Genomic DNA, 5,169 nt, shown 5'->3' with positions numbered 1-5,169 from the left:
AAGTGCTTCGTCAATGCTTATGGTTTTCATAGAACTTAATGATTCTTGCTTGTATCTCTATTATGCAATCATGTAGGGGACTTGTGGGGAATGTTTTAGGTTGTCGTATGCAATCATCCAATTCAATAATGTTAGGAAAATCTAAGGGTTAATTAGTGCAATTCACGGTTAATCTGGGGCGTTGAGAATTCATGGTTTATTGAAAAGCAATTAGAAATCGTTTTGTGTGCAAGTGTGAAATGTGTGGAGAAGAACCCTCTAGCTAGCATTTCATCCATATTTTCATCAAATTCATCTTTACAATCTGTTTGAATTACATTCTGTGCATTTTATTTAATTTCGTCAAAAACTCAATCCCCCTTTGCTTTAGTGTCCAACTTAGTTAGAAAGTGTCTTAGTTTGTGTTTTTAAGTGTTTTGATTCATTTTATTACCCAATTTCGTCCAAAGTAGTCAAAGTGCTCAAAACTGCCCAGAAAGTGTTTTTAAGGTTGTTTTGAGTGTTTTGGGTGCTGTTTGAGTCTTTTGGTTTGTTTTAGTGTTTTAAGTGTTTAGTTTTGCATTCTTTGAGTCTAGTTTAGTGTTTTAAACTTTATTTTACGTTTTTGAGTCAGTTTCCAAGTGATTTTGCAATCCCTCCTAATCCCTGGTTAAGAACGATCCCTACTTATACTTATACTACAATTGTCACAAGAGGGTTTTAATTTGTGTGCGTATAATTCTCACATCAAATTTTGGCGCCGTTGCCGGGGATTAGCAACTTTGCTAATCCCTTGGATTATTACTTCCTGTTTAGTTTTATTTTGTTTCTGTGTATATATTTTAGTTTTGTTTTGTTGATTTTAGGTACTAGAGAAGCAAGACATGGCACTTGATAATGCTTCTCTTTTGTCACAGCTTATGGAAAGGTCCCAAATGCAAAGAGTTGGTACATTATTTGATCATAATCAATCAAGGAATGACGTGCTTTCCAATACTTACAATTCAGATTGGAGTGATCATTCAAACTCTATGTGGTGGGAACCTTGATGCGTTAAATATATAAGCACACAAATTAAACCCTCTTTTTATCAATTGTAGTGAAGAATGTAAGTAGGGATCGTTCTTAACCGGGGATTAGGAGGGATTGCTAAATCACTTGGAAACTGACTCAAAAACGTAAAACAAAGGTTAAAACACTAAACTAGACTCAAAGAATGCAAAACTAAACACTTAAAACACTAAAACAAATCAAAAGACTCAAAACAGCACCAAAACACTCAAAACTGCCTTAAAAACACAATCTGGGCAGTTTTGAGCACTTTGACTACTTTGGACGAATTTGGGTAATAAATTGAATCAAAACACTTAGAAACACAAACTAAGACACTTTCTAACTAAATTGGACACTAAAGTGAAGGGGGATTGAGGTTTTGACGAAATTAAATAAAATGCACAGAATGTAATTCAAACAGATTGTAAAGATGAATTTGATGAAAATATGGATGAAATGCTAGCTAGAGGGTTCTTCTCCACACATTTCACACTTGCACACAAAACGATTTCTAATTGCTTTTCAATAAACCATGAATTCTCAATGCCCCAGATTAACCGTGAATTGCACTAATTAACCCTCAGATTTTCCTAACGTTATTGAATTGGATGATTGCATACGACAACCCAAAACATTCCCCACAAGTCCCCTACATGATTGCATAATAGAGATACAAGCAAGAATCATTAAGTTCTATGAAAACCATAAGCATTGACGAAGCACTTGTTAATATGATTGCATGAAACTTATGCCAAGAATTTACTTAACGCGATTGAGATCATCAACCTTTACTACTTGTGAATATAATTCCATAACGATTAGGTGAAATTTCCTTATATCCTAGCATCCAATTTATGCATGATAATTAAGCGTGCACTCTCAACCAACACACACAAATCAATGTAACTCACATAGATAAGTAAATTGAATTCACAACTTATGAAACGCAATTGGAAGTAATCAAATCATATTGCAAACATAAACAAACTAAGACACTTTCTAACTAAATTGGACAATAAAGTAAAGGGGGATTGGTTTTGGATGAATTTGAAATTAAAACAGAAACTTGGAAACAAAACAGATTGTAAAACGAATTTGATGGAATAGAATGGATGGGATGGCTAGCTAAGGGGTTCATCTCCACACATGTTACACTTGCATATAAAACGATTTCCAATTGCTTTTCAATAAACCATGATGCTCAACACCCCAAGTTAACCGTGATGCACTAATTAACTCTCAAATTTTCCTTATGTTATTGAATTGGATGATGCATGCGACAATTCAAATCATTCTCCAATGGTTCTCAACATGAATGCATAGAAGAGATACAATGAGAGATCATTATGCTCTATGAAAATTATAAGTGTTGACGAGGCAATTGTAACTATGAATGCATGATACTCTTGCCAAGAATTCATTTAACGTGATTGTTTATAAGCAACCTCCACTACTTGTGAATATAAGTTCATAACTATTAGGTGAAACTCACTTATATTCTAGCGTCATATTCATGCATGAAAATTAAGCGTGCACTCTCAATAAACATACATAAATAAGTTATCAATCAAACAGTTAAACAAATTGAATTCACAACTTATGAAACGTAATTAGAAGTAATCAAATCATATTGCAAGCATAAACATATATTTCGAATCCCCCCCTAGCCAAGGGGGGGTTTAGTTCCTCATACGTACAAAACAAGGAGAATTGAAATTAAACATTGAAATCAAAGGAAAAGAAACACCTAAACATTCCAACAACTCAAACTTGGATTGTATGAACGTTTAGGCCCTCTTCTCTTCCTCTTTGTTGATGCACAAGGTCTAAGGAATGGTTGTGTGATGGTGTGAAGTGTGTATGAATTTCTGGAATGGTGGAAATGGGCACGGCCAAAGGGGGATGTTTTTTATGGTGTTTGGATTAGTAGGGAATGGTGCCTCAAGGCACGGCACCAAGGGTTCTTTTTGGTGAATTTCTGAATATGGAAGAGTGAATGAGAATCCCCCCTTTGTGGCTGCAATGGATGCTTATTTATAGGTAGATGAATGATTAAAAGAGGGAACATGACAGCTAGGTTGAATGATTAAAGGGGTGTTGCTAGGTTGGAAATGCATGTGGAATTGCAAGGAGGAAAGCTGGAAATGTGGATGGGAGTGCACGGCATGGGTAGGAATGATGGCAGGTTGTGTATGTGAGTGATTAGGGTGAATGTGCATGTGCTTTGACAGCTAGGTTGAATGATTAAAGGGGTGTTGCTAGGTTGGAAATGCATGTGGAATTGCAAGGAGGAAAGCTGGAAATGTGATGGGAGTGCACGGCATGGGTAGGAATGATGGCAGGTTGTGTATGTGAGTGATTAGGGTGAATGTGCATGTGCTTTGACAGCTAGGTTGGTTATGCATGTGGAATGTGGCTGGAATGAATGTGGGTTATGCACGGCAATGATGGAGAAAGAATGTGTGGATGCATGGTTGTGTTGGTGATGAATGTGAACTCTTTGTTCTTCATTTTCATTTCTTCATCCCTTTATTTATTCCTAGCCTCCTTTGGTCTTCAATTTCGTCCATCTACTTGGCTTTAAGCATATGCAATCCATTTAATGCCCCAAACTACTCCAAAATGCACCAAAATGCACTTTCTTGCTCCTTTAGCCCTTTGGACCTACAAACACACGAAAATAGCTTAAAGTACTAAAATTACTAAGTACTAGCAACATAAATGCAAGAAAACAAGCAAACTAAGGCGCATAAATATGCTCCTATCAGTAAGTTACTCACTAATTTGTCTCAGGGGCAAGAAGATCAAAACAAAGCAATGCAAAATCAAGACAAAAGGTTGGACCACTTGGAAAAGCAAATTGGGCAGATAGCGGAGTTCGTAGGACAATTTCAAGACCAAGGCAAACTCCCTATTTCAACCATTGCAAATCCGAAGGAAGGATTTGAAACTGCCAAGCAAATCATCTTGAGAAGTAGCAAGGAGGTTGGAACAGACCCTAAACCATCAAAATCAAATTACAAGGAAGATGAAAGATTGCAATTTGAGGAAGAGGAACACACGCAACCTATGGCAAGGGTGGAAACACCTTTGTTACAGGCACCTATTGCTCCTACGCCATCCAATTCAGGTAAGGTTGTTCCAAATTTAATTATTTCTAACCCCGTTCCACCGAATGTCCCTATTCCTTGCAGGATCATGCAATCCAAGGAAGAAGAGGGTGAGAAAGGCATCTTCGAATCCTTTCCAAAGAATCAAGAGCAAGATGTGACTGGGGAATGTCTAGAATTCATCAAAGAGGATATACTTGAGACAACAATTCGCAAAGAAATTGGATTTTATGACACAGGACAAGTCATAACTCTCAAAACACCAAATCTAGCTGAATTTTCTAGTCCTACAACTTTCGAAGGGGTGTTTATTCTTGAGTTTATGTTGGAGCACACAGGTAAGCCACCTCCCCGAATTTTAATTTTGCTTTATACTAATATGTTGTTAATGATTCAGGCACCCACTCTAGAATTTAAACCATTATCGGATCATCTCAAGTATCACCCCCCATTCAAAGATCAATTCCATGTCGTGGGTCCTAAGTGAGAAAAGAAGTTCTTCGTCCGGCTACAAGACGTAAAAGAAAGCGCTACTTGGGAGGCAACCCAATATACTGAATAAAACAAAGCATGTTCTTTGATCTCCGAGAAATTTCAAGTGAGTGCAAAAAAAAAAAAAAAAAAAACAAAGAGAGAAAGATGGAGCCTTCACAAAGGTTGTTTACGTGAAGCCCCACTACGTGGCAAAACTCTAGGAGCGGGAGGCATCGGAGCGGGAGGCATCAAAGATAGATCATTCCAGGCCTCAATACTTGGTGGAACGCTAGATGACGCAGGAAAAAGGTGCGTCTGGAAGAAAGCCGCAAGCCTTTGACGGTCACTTTGAATTCGACCTTCAGATTCTTGCAGCTCATCAAGCTTCCTCTTCATGCCTGTCGAATAATTATTTGCAAGCACGTGCAAACTTCTATTCTCGTACTTAAGGTGTTTGATCTCTTGCTTGAGATTTTCCACCACTGCCATCAATGATTCAACTTGACGGGATAGAGCAAGTAGGCGTTGGCCCATGTTGGACACAGAGCCCACA

Source organism: the organism of the source record quoted next, unplaced genomic scaffold, assembly GCF_019419815.1.
Source record: "Pyrus x bretschneideri cultivar Hongxiangsu unplaced genomic scaffold, Pyrus_bretschneideri_v1 Contig9, whole genome shotgun sequence".
NCBI lineage: Eukaryota > Viridiplantae > Streptophyta > Magnoliopsida > Rosales > Rosaceae > Pyrus > Pyrus x bretschneideri.
Note: the sequence above shows the minus strand (reverse complement) of the source record.